Source organism: Carassius auratus, chromosome 8 (genome assembly GCF_003368295.1).
Source record: "Carassius auratus strain Wakin chromosome 8, ASM336829v1, whole genome shotgun sequence".
Taxonomy (NCBI): domain Eukaryota; kingdom Metazoa; phylum Chordata; class Actinopteri; order Cypriniformes; family Cyprinidae; genus Carassius; species Carassius auratus.
Genome location: NC_039250.1, coordinates 24,054,814 through 24,061,072, shown reverse-complemented (window position 1 = coordinate 24,061,072; position 6,259 = coordinate 24,054,814).

Genomic DNA, 6,259 nt, shown 5'->3' with positions numbered 1-6,259 from the left:
ATCACTTGACTTGGCGAATTTGATACAAGCTCCAAACCACTTGCTGCATTCTCTCATGTCAGAATTACTGTAATTACTGTGACAACACATAACATTGTACTTGGAGCTATTCACAATCTTGTAGTTGGAACTATCACTCTATTGATGTCTAAGGATAGCACAATGAATCTGAGGTGGTCAGGTACAAGTTGTAGTTCTCAGAAAAGTCCTAGTTCACCAGTTGTAGGCTAATTACCAGTTCTATGAAGAGGTGAACACTTTTTACAAGTTGGTATTACGGTAATTACGATATGGAGTAAACGCACATACTGATTAGAAACAAAATATTTAAGTTTGGAAGCTTCTTGAAAGAGTGTTTCGAAAGCGCCCATCACTACTAAGATGAACACCTGCTACAGCCTAAACCGCAAACCATCAGATTATTCGCTCAGAGGAGCAGAACTAAAGCGTTTCAAGTAATTAACAAACCAACATTCCTCATCAAGTAACTGTCAGTTTTATGATTTAACCACTAGAGGGACAAAAGTTGCATAGTGTATCTGTTTGAATTTTTTAGGGAAACGAACATCTGAGACAAGTGATAGCAATCGGTTCTCAACAAGCTAAGATGTTGTGCTGACTGTTTATGGGAGGCCGTTTGAGACGAAACCCATTGCAAACTTGCGATACACATTGAAACGTACATGTGAAACGCTACTCATCTGTGCATATGTATGAAAGACAAGCGGTTAAATAGAAACTCTTTGCATAAATCACATTTCTGTTTCCAAATGAACTAAACTTCCGGTTGCAATAAAACGACTTCCGGACACACTAAAAATGTTTATGCCCTCTCACACGCAATAATGTTTGAAAGTGCAGTCTTTCAGAGCAGAGTTTCTATGTAACCACATTTCTTTCATATATATGCACAGATATATAGTGTTTCCCAGATGCGTGCACATGTTTCACATGTATGCACAAGTGTTTCACATGTACGTGCACGTGTTCACATGTATGCGCAAGTGTCTCACATGTACGAGCAAGTTTCACATGTATGCACAAGTGTTTCACATATACGTGCACGTATTCACATGTATGCGCAAGTGTTTCACATGTATGTGCAAGTGTTTCACATGTACGAGCAAGTGTTTCACATGTATGCGCAAGTGTTTCACATGTACAAGCAAGTGTCTCACATGTACGAGCAAGTGTTTCAAGTGTATGAGCAAGTGTTTCACATTTATGCGCAAGTGTCTCACATGTATGCGCAAGTGTCTCACATGTATGAGCAAGTGTATCACATGTATACGCAAGTGTTACACATGTATGTGCAAGTGTCTCACATGTACGAGCAAGTGTCTCACATGTACGAGCAAGTGTCCCACATGTACGAGCAAGTGTTTCACATGTATGCGCAAGTGTTTCACATGTATGCGCAAGTGTTTCACATGTACGCGCAAGTGTTTCACATGTACGAGCAAGTGTTTCACATGTATGTGCAAGTGTTTCACATGCATGCGCAAGTGTTTCACATATATGCGCAAGTGTTTCACATGCACGCGCAAGTGTTTCACATGTACGAGCAAGTGTTTCACATGTACGAGCAAGTGTTTCACATGTATGCGCAAGTGTTTCACATGCATGCGCAAGTGTTTCACATATATGTGCAAGTGTCTCACATGTACGAGCAAGTGTTTCACATATATGTGCAAGTGTCTCACATGTACACGCAAGTGTTTCACATATATGTGCAAGTGTCTCACATGTACGAGCAAGTGTTTCACATGTATGCGCAAGTGTTACACGTGTACGAGCAAGTGTTTCACATGTACGCGCAAGTGTTTCACATGTATGTGCAAGTGTTTCACATGTATGCGCAAGTGTCTCACATGTCTGAGCAAGTGTTTCACATGTATGCGCAAGTGTTACACATGTATGTGCAAGTGTTACACATGTATGTGCAAGTGTCTCACATGTACGAGCAAGTGTTTCACATGTACGAGCAAGTGTTTCACATGTACGACCAAGTGTTTCACATGTATGCGCAAGTGTTTCACATGTACACGCAAGTGTTTCACATGTACGAGCAAGTGTTTCACATGTATGCGCAAGTGTTTCACATGCATGCGCAAGTGTTTCACATGTATGCGCAAGTGTTTCACATGTACGACCAAGTGTTTCACATGTATGAGCAAGTGTTTCACATTTATGCGCAAGTGTCTCAAATATACGAGCAAGTGTTTCACATGTATGCGCAAGTGTCTCACATGTATGAGCAAGTGTTTCACATGTGTGTGCAAGTGTTACACATGTATGTGCAAGTGTCTCACATGTACGAGCAAGTGTCCCACATGTACGAGCAAGTGTTTCACATGTATGCGCAAGTGTTTCACATGTATGCGCAAGTGTTTCACATGTATGCGCAAGTGTTTCACATGTACGAGCAAGTGTTTCACATGTATGCGCAAGTGTTTCACATGTACGAGCAAGTGTTTCACATGTATGCGCAAGTGTTTCACATGCATGCGCAAGTGTTTCACATGCAAGCGCAAGTGTTTCACATGTACGAGCAAGTGTTTCACATGTATGTGCAAGTGTTACACGTGCACAAGCAAGTGTTTCACGTGTACGCGCAAGTGTTTCACATGTATGCGCAAGTGTTTCACATGTATGCACAAGTGTTTCACATGTACGAGCAAGTGTTTCACATGTATGCGCAAGTGTTACACATGTATGTGCAAGTGTCTCACATGTACGAGCAAGTGTTTCACATGTATGCGCAAGTGTTTCACATGTACGCGGAAGTGTTTCAATGTGTATCGCAAGTGTTTCAATGGGTTTCATCTCAAACGGCCTCCCATAACTGTTTTCTCGATGTGCTTCCTAAACTAAATTCAACATAATAGCATCTTCTCCACACACCTTCATATTATATGAAGAGTTACAGGTCTTTTTTATGGTATTGAATGGCCATGACATATTTTGTTAATTGGAGACCTTCTAGCTGATATTGTGGCCTAGACACTGCTTTAAGCCTTTCTTATTCGGCTGCTGTAAAGCTTTTCATTATCTTTCCAAAGTGACATGACAGATGGAATAGACCTTAGCAACAGACCATACTGATGACCCTGTCTGATTCGCAGCCTTTTTCAAAATATCTACTGAAAGTCCATCTGTCTTTTATTTCCATTGTAAAGGCAAAATAGATACAAAAAAGAAGAGGTCCAACTGGGGCTAATTTCCAAAAACCTGTCAGTTAGCTTTTGCATATAAAATTACTGGCTGTTGTAATATGATATTAGCATGAGTGGAATATATCAAATTTACTTGAAAGGAAACTTATACATATAAGAGTTTATTTTGACTGTAAAAGGTGTTAATCTGGAATGTTTACCTTAAAAGCTATTCCTAACTTGTTTATCCCATAAAAATGAGTTTAGTTGGTTAAATATTATTTTGGACTTTTTTTTTTTTTTAAGTGTAAATACAGTACACACCAAAAGTTTGGACACACCTTCTCATTCAAAGAGTTTTCTTTGTTTACATGACTATGAAAATTGTAGATCCACACTGAAGGCATTAAAACTATGAATTAACACATGTGGAATTATATATGGAATTATATACATAACAAAAAAGTGTGAAACAACTGAAAATATGTCATATTGTAGGTTCTTCAAAGTAGCCGCCTTTTGCTTTGATTACTGCTTTGCACACTCTTGGCATTCTCTTGATGAGCTTCAAGAGGTAGTCTCCTGAAATGGTCTTCCAACAGTCTTGAAGGAGTTCCCCGAGAGATGCTTAGCACTTGTTGGCCCTTTTGCCTTCTGTCTGCGGTCCAGCTCACCCCTAAACCATCTCGATTGGGTTCAGGTCCGGTGACTGTGGAGGCCAGGTCATCTGGAGCAGCACCCCATCACTCTCCTTCTAGGTCAAATAGCCCTTGATGCCTTCAGTGTGACTCTACAATTTTCACAGTCATGTAAATATAGAAAACTCTTTGAATGAGAAGGTGTGTCCAAACTTTTTGTCTGTACTGTAAATTAAATACAATTAAGTACAATAAATTAACTTTTAATATCAATACTTTTCAAACATTACAAAGAATACATATCTGAATTTATGATTTATAAAAATGTTTTAAACCACTAGTTTTGAATCCCCCTTCCTCACACCTGCATGTGGCATATTTGAGATTATTTTATAACTATAATATTTTGGATTAAATAAGTAATCTTGACAAACTATATAGCATTTGAAACATTTTTTCAAAGAACTGAGAGCAATATAGAGATAGTTTCTACATTTGTGATGTGATGCCAAACACACTCTTGAATTCAGAGATTGAATTCAAATCAAATATTAAAGTTACTGTCCAGTCTATTTCTGAGTATATTTCCATATTTTTTTTAATCATGGAAATATATGGTTCAGATCACTCAAACAATAAATTGAAATCAGGAGTCCCTGGGTATCATATACTGTAGGTGGAAATGTTTGGTACTGCACCCACAAAATCTTACTTAAAAGTTCATTTTTTTTAGAAATAAATCTAAAATTTGGCACAAAACTTGTTCAGATGTTTGGCTTTTATTTTGATATCTTTTTAGTTATATAAGTGACATACAACAAAGTAATTTGCTGTTATTTTGTGTCTACACGGTTGCTTATGAATGGCTACATATGTGGGTCAAACTGAACCGTGAACATCTCAAACATTTAAAAATTTCTGTATGTACATTTTGAAATTCATTCAGTGTGTTGAAACTTTGTATGCATGTCCATGACTCTAAAGGTGAAAAAGTCACACAATTTCAAGAAAAAAAAGCAACATGGGTCAAATAGTATTTTAGACAAAATATTTTTCTGTATTGAAATAAGTGAGGAAAAGCAACTTTTTTAGCTTCATAGGATAGTAAAAAACTAAAATAACAAAATATAACCAAGAAATTGACCCAGGAACAGTACCAACGTAGCAAATTTTCTTTGGACATGTCAAAACACATCAGCGTGTTGAAATTTGCATGCATGTAATGACCCTAAATGAGAAAAAGTCACAACATTTCAAGAAAAAACTGATATTTGTGACAACCCAAAAATCAAATCGGGTCAAATTGACCCGGAATAGTACATAAGTGTTAATAAATCCTGGACAGTGTGCTACACATAATGGGAAGAGCTGAAGACAAACTCTGTTCCTGTTGACACTCACTTAAGGAATTGAGGACGGTGGGACAAAAGGTCTCCTGAACAGGTCTAATAATGCTTCAAGTGTCTTGTTCCATGCTGAAAAGTGCTGACTGACTGTTTTTATGGTTTTTACATAACTGTGCTCTTTGAAGCCGGTTACAAAGATTGTGACTGTAAAAAAGTTCTAAAATTTTCAGTCATTGATATTAAGTGCCAAGAGTCTGAAATTGTCTTTAGCATTACTCTTGAATAAAGTCCCTGAAGGTTTAACAAACATAAAAACTACATTTTCAAAGCCAAGAATCTATCCTCTGAAATTTTGTCACTCATTCAGCTGAGTCAACACCAACATGCTGCATCAGAGATATTTCTTAGAAGTCTTATGTAACATGCAGTGCGGACTCGCTTTATTTAAACTTTAATAATAACGTCCAAAATCTGAGACTACCAGAGAAGATGCTCATATGCATTTCTTTCTTGAAAATTCTTGAGTGAGAATCCACGTAACTTGGATAACATTATAACCTAATTAACCTAAACTTCACAATTTCTATGTATGTGCATGGGAAATCTTGCTGTAACTTAAGCTGATATTGACAGTTTGTTCAAAACCTGATGATCCATGTTATCATTCATCAATTCAGAATGATCCAAATAGCATCTTGTTCTTCAATGAAAAAAAAGAACATTTGACCTTTTGTACAGAGTTCATACCAGTGTCACACATTTTTCTAATTTGATTAGTGACTTAGAAATACTGCCAAATCTTTAATATTTTTTATTTATTATTCATTTTTCCTTTGCAAAACTCTCTGAATATTTAACAGTTTTAAATGTCCCATATAATCCCATCAATCTGCACTGAAAAAACATGTGACAAAAAATGTGACATTTAAGGTAAAATACCAGCATCTGTGGTTGCCAGAACTTCGCCGTAAAAAATATGGTAGCAACATTTGACATTTTACAGACTTCACTTAAATTCACAATAAAATAAAGTATTTCATTAACTGATGTAATGTTAATAAAGCAACTTATTGAAGTACAAAAAAAAAAAATGTAACCATTGTAATGCAATGATAATCAT